The following is a 13,487-nucleotide window of genomic DNA, read 5'->3' as shown; positions in this document are numbered from 1 at the left end:
AAGGGATTGCGACTACCACACGATTCTGGTATTAGTTTGTTACTAGAATGAGAAACTACCCTTACGAAATCGTAGGGGGTGGTTTGCACTTAAAAAATCGGAACTATGATCGTTAATTTTGGAATATGATATTAATTTGAATACATCTATCTCTTATTACATTTTCTTGATCTATAAGTCGATCTTATGTCAACACATAATTGAAGTGTACCTATTTCCATCTAACTGATACAAAACATTTTTAAACGTCTCTTTCTCGAAACCTAATTTTCAGTGAATGCCATATCTCAAGACCTGGTTGTCTAAGACTTGTCTGGATTTATTATAACTTTTCACTGTGTCAAAAGCAAAATAAAGCAAAAACAATCAACAAGTTATGGGAAATTTATGTGCAAAAAGTCAATACAAAACAGTCTCCAGAATTCTTTTTAAAAACTCGCAAACAAGTCCCAGAAGTGACACTGTATATCAGAAAATACCCTTACATAAGAAAAAGAATCGACAAAGAATTTGACACATCTTTTAATTTTTAGGTTAACCTAATTATTACGAATTATAACTATTTTTCTAATTTCATCGAAAAATCCAGAAACTATCTGAACACTCAAAATAAAAATTAGGAGTAATATTGTTAATTTATTGTTTAATTTAATCTAGATTTTTTATAGTAAATGTTGCATTCCATATTTATTTTCATTTGCTACTATTATTATGGGACAAATTAATTTCATCAACTGCTACTATTCTTATGGGATAGGGGGAGTATAATAATTTCTGAAAAAGAGTGTAACGTTCCTAACCCAGACATTTTTCTCCAATTACAAAATTTCCTCAACAAGAACCAGTTGTACTACAGTAATTTATACCTACATCAACAAATTACATTCATTTTTAACGAAGCGGAAAATTCGAATATACTCCCAATTTTAATAATTTCGATCACCGTAGCAACAGCTTTGAAACTAATAAATTACAGACATGATTTCCACCGTTTCCTCGTAGAAGATAAGGTACACGATTTTTTCGAACGAAAAAAAAAAGAAAACGAATCAGTCTGCACGAGATTAGCATAGCTATTTTAACGATTCGATTCGTTTAACCGTGACTCCTTGTCCAACAACTTACAACCGCCTAATCACGTTCCCCGGATACATTGTGGAAACATTTTATCGCTGCGATATCTCAATTTAAAATTCTGATGACACATTTAATTCCGCTAAACTTCTGCGCGCGAGCAGCGCGCGCATTAAAAACACGATCCAGGATAGTAGCGATAATTTACGCAACGGTCGATGTAATTAAGAAATCTGGTTTTCCTGTCGCAGCATCATTAGAAAATCAGCGCACGAGAAACCTTCCGTCGCGAAATTGGCTCGGTATGTATGTATATTGCCACGATCGGATTGATTGACTGGGCAATAATTTTCGCGCGATTTGACCGGTTTTTATCGGTAACGGTTGGGGAATACAGTCCTTTCCCTTCTTACATAAACCAGTTAACCAGAAGCCAGCGACCCGAAAAGGATAGGCCATTGCTGATTTCTAACGTAGGTGAGCCTCGTAAATTCACCCGTTGACAGGCCGGCCCGGTCTATATCGCGATCACAAGGACGTTAATTAACGGACGACTAATATATCGATTACTTACTCCGATTGCGATTACCGCTTAATGCGAAATTATGGCTTCCCGCTCCACGGGGGTTTCATGTTTCGCGCCCGTTTTCCGACGCACGAAGAACGGTCAGTTCGTCGATAAGCAGTGATGTAATCGTAAACGGGTTACCTTGAGATAAACAACGATTATTTTAACGAGAATGTTTCCATCGACGGTTGCATCGTCGACAAAGATACGCTCTCGGCAAATATGAACAGCTCCGCGTAGATTCTCGTGTATGTAGCGGTGAACTTCAGACGAAAGTACAGTACTGCCTCGCTAGTTGACACGCGACGCACATCATTGTTTCGACTTGTTTAATTTTAACCGGGTAACAGCTTCGGTGATTCTTCAAACTGTTTACTGTATTGATTTGATGGTAAATTGTGATTAGGAGTGCAGTAGTGCCTCATTAATTGTTCTATAAAAATTGTTATAATCGTCTAGATAGGAATTAATTTTCCATCTCATCACACACCCACCATAAGAACCTGTTAAACTTTTAAAGGAGCCAAGTGCATTTCAAATCGTAGAACAGCCTCGATACTTGCTGCTTTCTGTTTCACGTGTCATCTGTTATAATCACGTGCTTGATTTCTCGAGTAATCACTAGATCACGAGTAATTAATTATTTTATGCAAAATAAAAATTTTCTACCAGAATTCCAACAAACTGGAGTGAAATAGAATTTTCTTTCTTAATATGTTTAGTAGAAACAGCAGCAGTGTAAATCTTGCTAATGCGATCACTATTTTAAATTACGCATACCCATTCTTATCATAAATGCATAAACCCGCTGTCCAGTAATCACTATTAGCATTTTCTAAATACAGTTTGGACATTTGTGCAAAACAATCTAAATAAATAATGTTCCATAAAATCTATTTTCTGGCGCATTTGTACAAAACGTTTATGAAAGAGGTATTTAAAAACGTATGTAAATTCGCAATATTAGTGTAAAATACCCATGAATCAAGTACCTAAAAGCGAGGCAGTGCGAACATTTTCTCCGGCTTTGTCAGATGTTTATCACGAGCAGAGACAATACCCGCAGCATCGAGCACATCGATCTTCATGAAACAACAAAATTATAGAACTGTCGCTATGATTCAGCGGGGCTCTAATTCTCCCGTAAATTAAGGGCTGCGCTGATTAAAGAGAGAAGCGAACAACCACGGAACACGTGGCGCGAGAGAGACGGAGAAAAGGAGGTGCTGAAAGTCGACCCGTGGTAGCCGACCGCAGGCCTTGTTTCATATTGGTAAGAAATTATGGCTTGTCTGTCGCGTGTCTGACCGCAGTTAGGCTACTCCGTTTGACCTAACCCACGCCTCGCCTCGATCTCTTCTTCTTTTCCTTCTGCAATTGACTTTATCCTTTTCGCCATCTTCCGCTGCCTTAACTATACTCCCTTCATATTCTTGTATCGCATACTCGCGCCGCGGAATTGTAAATTCTACGGAACTACGTCTAATCTAATGGCACCCCGCTTGCTATTCTGAATTTTTATACTCTTGCAGAAACATTGTACTGGATATTATAATAAAGTCACACTAACACGAAACATACCGAGCCTTACAAGTGATACATGGAGTCTTATAAAAATGGTGAGATTGAATTTATTTGGATTTTGTGTGGTTCGTATTATAATACATGCTCTGCTAAATATATTCATTTAATCATTTCCCACGAAAGCATCTTTATAATTTCAGGAATCGTAATATAAAAATCTGGTACCGGTAATTTTGACCGGCGGTGGTAGATTTAGTGTTAATAAACCACTGTGTGTAACCTTGTGAGATGTAGGCCAACGTGCATACTAAGAAAAATTAATCGTTATTTTGTATTCATCATAAGAAATTTGTAGTCGATGTCAGCAATTTTTCTCTCCTACAGAATTTTATCAAACGATTAATAATGGCAATGAACGGAGTGTATATAGTCTTGTATGTGACCATGTTATAGTGTATGATTGAAACAGTCCGATGAACCACAGCTTTCCAAAAGACATGAAACAATCGCAGCTATTAATAACGACTACAGCAAAAGGTTTCAAAATATTTTCGTCGGGCAAGAAAATTCTGATGAGATCTGAAGAAAGTGGATCTAGGAGACTGACGGGCCTCGATCGATAGATCGAACTGGTGCAGGTTCGGTATCCATAAAAAAAAACGAAGGGTGAAGAACGTTCTCGAAGGGGGAAGGACGGTGTAGGAGGAGACAAGGCATCCCTGAATGGCAAGTTGCCGAAAATGGCGTTGGGTATACATCCCAGCAATTACCATTACGTGCCTGAAGTTGGTCTGGCGGTCTGGTAGCATAATGCTGTATTTAATGGGCAGCACTGCAGGCCGTGTGTGACACGATATACGAGGCCGAGTCAACATATATCCTGTCAGATTTTTAAAATGCCCTGATTTACAATGACCATTGTACTGTCCGCCGCATATCTATTGTCGCGCCCTTGCCAACGGACATCCAGCCACTTCGGGCTCGGAGTCTAACTCCCAGTTATTCCGTTCAGGAGCGTTCCTTCCACGGGTTCCGTTCCGTGCACCTTACGCGAAACGATTCTCTAACTATACCCGGCCGTCTATAAGCCATCGGACGTTTAATAAATGCAGGATAAGGATTCGAGTTATGACCGTGCGGGACCACACAGCGCACAATCAACGGCGACGCAACGCGTGCCGCATACCATCATCGAATGTATGATGCATGCTGCGGGTCTCGTGTGCGTACCACACCACGCTTAATAGGCGAGGGATAATACAAAACATATTCTGTAGACCTGCGTATGTACACGATACACGTGTCCGTTCTTATACCGGACGTTTCGTGAACCGGCGAGTGGTGCGCAGAAGATCAGACGGTGTGCAGGATGCATTCGATTTGATTTCGAAGACAGCGCAGTCCAAAATTCTCGATATATGTCAAAGGTCTTGCCAGCGTCGCGTATTGTCCAGGAGACATACCCGAGCCGTGTTATGTTTACACCCCTCGGCGTCTCGAGGCCTCTCGAGCTTGTTGGCCCCTCACATGGTATACCCCACGGTAGTGGGGATAATTCCGCGACGTTTATCATCCAGGCCTTAGCGACGTATATAGAGAAATCACTGTACCGACACAAAACCTATTCCCTGCATTGCAAAACTGTTGACAAACTGCTTACTGAAAAGTTTACATTCGAAGTGTTGTACTTTACACACTAGTGTACATAATGCATATGACACATCGCACAGAATGTATCAAGTGCGATGAATCATAGCGGATCACCAGCATAATCACACTGAACAAAGAATTTTGTAGACTAGTGTACACAGGATATTTTATAAAACACACTCGCATAATATGTATAAGATAGCATATGTCAAGTGAAATTTATTTATCTACAATATAATAGTGTGTATTTTGGAGCACTTTTTATATTATGCAGTGAACAATGCACAGCATATTTTGTGTAGCAGAAGACAGTGCATCGTGTTGAATTTGTACTGCATAATGCGCATATCATATTGCACACATCATACTTCTAAAACTGGTGTACAAAACAATGCAGTTTCCATGCTGCAGAGTGCTCAGTAGATAATGCACTTCATAACCAGACAACTCAAAATAGTATTCATAAGACAGCATATCAAATGGAGAGCGTTAAACGCAACATATACAATACAGCATACTCAACTAATACTCAACTAATTAATTTAACTTAACTAATACTTAACTAATACTCAATACAGTACTCAATGCATATAAGACTGCACACAATGCATTTCATATTGCATACACATATAATGTACAATACATTGTGCTACATACATGTGTCATCCAGATAGCACAGAGGCGTCTTAAAGACGTCTGTCGATGGACATTCAGACGTCTTAAAGAAGTCTTGGAAGACCTACGAACGTCTTCCGAACGTCTTTGGAAAGTCTCTGAAACGTCTTTGTTACAAAACTGTACGGTCTTAACGACGTCTTAGAGATGTCTTTTAAACGTCTTAGAGACGTCTTTTAGACACCTTGCAGATGTTCATAAATGTTAATTAAAATAAAATAAATGTAAATGAATAAAGCAATATTTTATTGTTACTGTTAATATTTATTATAACATTCAAAGTACACATTACAATTAAAATTAAAATTAAAATTAAAATTAAGCATTACAATTAAAACTAAACATTAAAATTAAACATTACAATTAAAATTAAACATTAAAATTAAACATTAAAATTAAACATTAAACATTAAAATTAAAATGAAACATTAAAATTAGACATTAACCATTAAAATTAAAATTAAAATTAAAATTAAACATTACGATTAACAGTAAACATTATAATTAAACATTAACTATTAAAATTTTAATTATAATTAAACATTACAATTAACAGTAAACATTAAAATTAAACATTACAATACAAATTTAACATTAAAATTAAACATTAACCATTAAAATTGAAATTAAACATTAACTATTAAAATTAAAATTAAAATTAAAATTAAACAATACAATTAAAATTCGTGATTCTTTTAACACAAGCAGTACAATACCATCGATATTTGTGTATTTGTTATAATTTTGCAATTCTATCGTAACTATGGGTACCTAAATATTAATGCAATGTTATTAATAATTCTAAGATATGTTGTTAACAATTAATAATTAATAATTAATAATAAGTCATACAATCGGCTGCCCTCTTCAGTCACATCTGTATAGCTGCCTAGGCTGCTCCTTTTGGCTTCCAAGCATATATAACGTCTCTTGTGAACTTTAGGCACTTTAGTCTAATGCAATACTTCGAGTAGCAATCAGACAAACTGTATCCTAAAAAAATATCGTAATAAAAAAATAAATTGCAGAGCTTAATAAATAAAGTGCAGAGCTTTATTACACACTCAAAAAGTTTCGAACCTATTTATCAGCAATTGAAGTTGATTGGGAGTCAGGCGGGAGACAATAAGGCACCCATCTGCACGGTAAACAAAATGAAAAATTTATTACACCTCCATAAGTAATAGTATTGCACTCCGCGCCATGTACCCTTGTCATCAACGCACAACATTTAGTGCTCAACTGTCTTAAGACATAAATATCCCTTGTTTATTACTTGTTGTTTATCAGTAGATCCTTTAAGGGATTAAAGTTGTTTAAACAACTCCGGAACCACGTATGTAAAGTCCACACGCATATTCGGGGCCATCAGACCGCGTAAAAATAAAATATGGTAATAAGATTGCTTCGGTAACTCGTATCCCCGGAGTGAATTTGCATTTTCCTGAAAACGAACAAGTAGGCTGTGGTGACTTATGGACAGAGCGGCGGTGGGTTACGTGTTCCCAGCCGGACAGGCCATTTCTAAGAAGAGGTTTAACGATACAGAAGCAGTTCACGTTCGACCGTAGCCCGTTTTACTACATACATAGACAAGCGTTCACTTCTATCGTTACCGCGATATGGATTCCGGTGGGTGGAACCAGCGGTTGCGGGGATAGAGCACAATATCGAGTCTACACAGAACCCGGGCTGCCAACATGTATCCCACAGTGCTCGATGTTTTGATATTCCCCCGATTACTGGACCATCGATGCCAGATATTATCAGATCAAAGTATTGTTCCCCCTACGAGGGAAGAAACCCACGACTCGATTGCCTGCGTTCGTTATGGCTAACCTCGTCAAATCGGAATGAAAAATTAGAATCTGCTACATCAAACGATGCGCACCAATATTACAGATAAACTGCATTTTATGCAGACATTGTTTCGATTATTTTTACAAACGGTCTGGGTTCAGTAAAATGAAATTAAATTGATATTGCGTTGCTTTCTATTTATTTTGTGTTTTATCAAACTACTACCGTTAGTCCAACGACTAGTATTTGATTTTTCATTTTACAATTATTAAGATTGTAATGATGTTCTCTTCGGAAAATATTTAAAATTTTATATAGAAATCTGTTCAATTTGTTTATTAATGGTCGCAGTAAATTGAAATTAAATGGATAATGTATCTATAAATATTTGTATTGTGCCTAATTTTCAAAGGTAATTTACAAAAATCGCACAGAATTTAAATAAATTCAGTCTTGTCATTTTCAAAAGACAAAATACACGGTTTACTTTTAGTACTTGATTTTTAGTGTTGAAAGAACGAATTAATGAACTGACACACCTCTTTAGATGTTAATGAAACGGTTTTTGTGCGCAGTAATTGATAAACGAGGAAATTAAACAGGAATTTAGTTGCAGCATTAAGAGCCTCGCCTACTTACGATTAAAAACGCTGCACAAAGTGGCGCGTATGAAAGTAGTTCTTTTATCTCATCCTCGCATTTCAATTTGCATTATGCATACGCTATAAATGTACACATTTCCGCAGCGAAATGATAAAGTATGTACATTTCGGTCATAAAATACACGCGTGAGACATTAACCGATAAAATATATGTCCGGATCACCTTCGAAATAATTTTGTGGATCTACCACGTGCAAACGTTACATTGTCCGGTTTTAATTAACACTTTATGTCTCTGAATTATTCAGTACAATTTTTAACATTTTCCCTCGGTTTGGTAGAACCCTTCATCTATAAAATGTGCAAAACGAAATTATTATTCGGGCATTTTTATGTATTTACTTGGTGAAACATTGTTTAAGATTCGCGTCATAATAAAGGACGTAATTTGAAATTTTCACACGAACATATTCATACTTATTTAATTCGGGGAAAACATAAATTAAGTAAAGTAAAAGCAATTTGTACAATGAAACAAAAATTGAGAAGTTAAGAATTAAAGGTATGAAACATTACTCTGGAAATGCTGTTAGATAATTTATGCAATTTCTCGGTGCAAAAATTAATTTCGAAGTACGAACAAAGTAATTCTGTGACACGATGGACATTTATGAATTTTTTTGCGGAAGAACTATTGATAATATGGAAATAATCTTTTTTGGAACATAAGGATACATCTTTCAGCTAGGGGACGAAATTTTTTACAGTTCTATTTTTTAATTTATTTATTGAACAATCGTGTACAATCGTGACAACCTTTTCAAATAAACGAACTTTAAATTTTCGCAAATGAAATCAAAATAGTTGAAAACGCGGGTGGAGCCAGGGACATATATCGGCCAGGAGATGCTATTCTTTGATCCAGCCGAACGTAGAAAAGGAGACAGCGAGGCCTCGGTTCTTGGCTCCACGCAAGGTATGCCCTACGGTAGTGGGGATAGTTCTGGGACTTTTATCGGCTATGTATTTGGGACATATATAAAGTAAACACTGCACAATCCCTGGAGAAGTTAGGCATAATTAGCGTACGTCAGACCTGAGTTACACCATCAACTATTTACTCGAGTCGGCAGCTAATAGAAATCTTGATAGAATACAAAACTTCCGTTGGCCGATGGTTTCTATAAATTGGTCTATAAAGATCGTGATTTGCATAAACACCGGCAGCCTAGAAATTACTCGCGCGGCTAAATCCTTCGAATAATTACCGGAGTCAGGTATGGTACCATCCATATTCATTCAAGAGGGAATTCTCGGGGACCGTGATTTAAAGAAAGGGTTTCGACGTAACTCTCGCCGTATCGAGATTCACGCGACGCGTCGATTTCATCGAGCTTCCCTTCGTGGGTGAATAAATGGCTACTCTTTGGCTTCGAACGTGACGAGCTATATAAACGTTTACTTAAAGGAGGAAGAGAACAGGGCGGCCAGGCCGCTGCAAGGGTTTACGGTGGACAATGCAGAAAATAAATCGATAACTTAATTAAAACTGGCTCGAGTCCGGTCGACGATCGATCGCGGTTAATCAATTCGTGGCCGGGCCCGTATTATACGAATACGCATAACAATCTCGATCATAAAGCAACCTATATCGGGCCTCGATTTCATTAACTTATCTGCCACGGGACCGTGCGTGACTGCGACGAGTAAAATCAGCGAATTATGTTGGCCCCCGCGAAAACGTACTGGCGCGGGACATTTTTTTAAATAAGGCACGGGAGCCTCGTTTAAAGTCAAGGGCGACGTCATTATTCGATCATGCTCGTTCCCGGAACTCGGCCTCTGAAGAGAGTCGAACCGTTTTATAAGGGTGGAAGATACTTATTTTTTGAAGCGCAGTCGATAATTTAATGCTACTTCATTCATTTTTGTTGCGGCAAATATCTGTGAGAAATATTGACTGCGATTAAAACATTTTTAACAATTGTGTATTTTGTTCTACATTAGATGGTGGTAGTTCTGTGAGAAGCTAAGTATTCTTACCGCGACGAGCAATCATCCGCCTTTATTTAAGCCCTCGAACGTTCAAAAATTCCTACTAAAGTACATTCTAAACTTAATTCAAGGAACTCCATTTTTATATATGGTGGTAGAACTATGAGAAGGTATTCAGTATGCAATCGAAACATTTTTAACAAAAATTCTGGTGGTTTCGTAAGAGATACAGTGATTTCTCCATATATGTCGTCAAAGCCTGGATGATAAACGTCGCGGAGTTATCCCCACTACTGCAGGGTATACCCCGTGAGGGGCCGCGAAGCTCGAGAGACCTCGGTCGACGAGGAGTCTAACCGGAAGACCACTACTAATCCAATAACAAAACTTCCATATTTCTCATTATTTCCTATTTTGACTATTATCCTTTTCTACATTCGGCGTAAATCAAAGAATAGTATCTCCTGTTCGATATATGTCCCTGGATATACCCGTGTTTTGGACATATATCGAGTAAACACTGTATTGATGTCTGCAATCGAACCTTGTTGAACAAGGTTAACAAAATTTCGCGTCTTTTGTTCTAAAATATACAGATGGAGAAACTAAATTTGAAGCGAAATCCACGATTTTAAGAAGTTTCGTTAATTTCTGTAACGATACGTTCATCAATTTTGAAGCAAATCAAAAAGCTCGCGAATTTTTTTCTGTGTCATACAAATGAAGAATAAAGAATACATACAATCATTCACGTGTATTTACAACATAAACTGCAGTCGACACACTCGCGAGGTCTAATGAAAAGCAAAAGTGCCATTTTTCGGTATCCTTGATTCCAGAGTAAATTTGCAAAATATTAACAAAACAATTACCCGAACAATATGCAAGGACGAAATCAATACTGACCATCGCCACAATACTGAAATTTATCGCTGTCCTATAAATAACAATGTCGGTGGTGTGGGAGGGAGGCGTTTAACAGGGAGTTCCGTGCGCAGCGTTTCCAAGGGTTTATCAAAATCTCGTCTCGCGAATTGTAAATTGCAGATCCATTAAATTAGGAGGGGGGTCCGGTCCCGCAGTAAATTCTTTCGCTAAGTCGAACCGTGATGCCGTGTGTTCCTGGCAAAAAACCGCCTCTCAGTAGCTGGAGTTGTTGTAAGGGACCGAAGAGAGTGCAACGAAAAGGCAGAGGCGAGCGAACGTGGCTGATTGTAAGTTATATGCGACGCGGTTGCCTTATATCTCCGGCGCAACTTTCCGCTCTCGTAAAGCTGCTTCGTGTCCTGTCTCCTTCTCGCATCCCCATTGCAAAAGCCCCCACCCACCCCACCCCTCACCCCTCCCGTACGTCGTCCTTGGACACGCCGGTGTCCTTTTTAAAACCGGCGCAGATTACTCGCGAATCATTCCGACTGATCCCGCCACGCCGCCTCAAACAAAACATCGTTAGCGTCAACGTAATTACAAGTTGTATCGGGCTCGTTCAACGGGTAACACGATTCGTTACCCGGTCGCCGGAAATCGCCAGTGCGAAAACGTCTTCGCGCTCCCCGTGCAATTTTTAAGAGGGTATATTCGCATTGAGCTGTCAATTTTAGACGAAAAAGGTCATGTTAAGACACCGTGCTATTGATGTTAATTGAACAGTCTACGAATCAATCAGTGCGCTAATTGAAGTCTGCTATGGATAGCTCGTAACACTTTACAATTTCAGGATCGATTTCAATTTCAGTTGATCGAGGGAATCCAGCATATTTACACGGCCCCAGACATTATACAGGGTATTTCAACTAACTTGACCACCTTAAATATATCGCTTATTTTGTATGATAGAAAAAATGTCAGGGGGAAAAAATATTCTGTTCGAAGGCGCCAATACGGTGATGGGCCGAATTTTGTTCTCAAGGTCATTTTTTTCAAGATTTCGCCGAATCTTACGCCACTTGATTTCTTTCTGTGGGGACACCTAAAAAGTAAAGTTTACAATGATGTTCCCACAACAGCAGAAAACATGCGACAAAGGGTTCTGCATGAATGTAGATTAATTACTGTAGAACAACTGAAAAATGTACAGCAAGAACTTATTTACCGCCTGCAAAAATGTATCCAGGTTCATGGTGCACATTTTGAACACCTTCTAAAATATAGATTTAACTTAAGACTGTTTCAATGAAATTCAAATTCCTTCATTTACAGTCCCCAAACGCGTACTGAAGTTACTGACCAACATTTCATAATTTCCTCGCTAAAGGTCACGTGAAGGTCAACATATTGCACCTCGGATTCATTTTTTTATAAGCTATAAGACTGTTGTAGTGAAAATATGAAGTTCCATTCAAACAAAATACGATGACCTTGAAATCTCGAAAAAAAATGACCTCGAGAAAAAAATTCTGCCCATCAGCGTATTGGCGCCTTCGAACAGAATATTTTCTCCCCCTGACATTTTTTCTATCATACAAAATAAGCGATATATTTAAGGTGGTCAAGTTAGGTGAAATACCCTGTATATAATTCTAGCACATACAGTGAATTCTCGATATACAGTGGCTCACGAAAGTATTCGAACGCTTACGTTTAAAAATTTTAATGAATAAAATAAGATGTACTAAACTAATCTGTATAGAACAATTTGGTATCTGTAGTAAGGGGAAAATCTCAAGATTGTGTCAGTAAAATTTGAAAAGGATTCAACAACGTAGGCAGAAGTTATGATATATTTATTAGAAACACGCGTAATAAGTGACTGACGAAAGTATTCGAATGCTGTAACGCTGTTGATATGTTTTCATCTTTCTTAGAAAGGAATGTACACATTACTACTAAATGAAAACGTTGGTACGCTCAATTAATGTTAAGGCATCGTTTCCGTAACAGCAACGTAGAACTGTGCACAGTAGTAGTTAAAATGAAGACTAAAAAGTCAGAAACACAAAAGTGTGAAAGAGAAATGATACTTCGATTGCATAAGGATAGAAAATCATATAACGAGATTGCAGGAATTATAAACAGAAGTGTCTACAATACAATATATTATTAAAAAATCAAAAAATGAAGGAACAATTGCGAACAACCCTCGACCAGGTCAACGAAAGAAATTAGCTGAAAGAGAACAGAAAATTATCATTCGCGAAATAAAAAAAGATCCTACTATATCCGCTCCCAAACTCACAAATATGGTAGCTGATATGTTTCATAAAGAAGTTCATCCCGAATTATGTCGACGAATCTTACGAAATAATGATTTTCATGGCAAAGTACCACGAAAGAAGCCATATATTAATGCGGTAAATCGAAAAAAAGACTGGCTTTTGCAAAAGCATATCTCAATAAAGATAATTTTTTCTGGGATAAAGTCATCTTTTCGGATGAGTCTAAATTTAACATCTTTGCCTCAGATGGTCGAAATTATGTTTGGAGAAAACCAAATACGGAATTGGAAATTAAAATTTTACACCAAACAGTGAAACACGGAGGTGGATCGGTTATGGTGTGGGGGTGCATGGCAGCAAGTGGCACCAGAAATTTGGTATTCATTGATGGAATACTCGATAAATATAAGTATTTCAATATTTTAAGGAACACCCTTAAAGAAA

The sequence above is a fragment of the Halictus rubicundus genome, chromosome 1 (genome assembly GCF_050948215.1).
Source record: "Halictus rubicundus isolate RS-2024b chromosome 1, iyHalRubi1_principal, whole genome shotgun sequence".
Taxonomy (NCBI): Eukaryota; Metazoa; Arthropoda; class Insecta; order Hymenoptera; family Halictidae; genus Halictus; species Halictus rubicundus.
Note: the sequence above shows the minus strand (reverse complement) of the source record.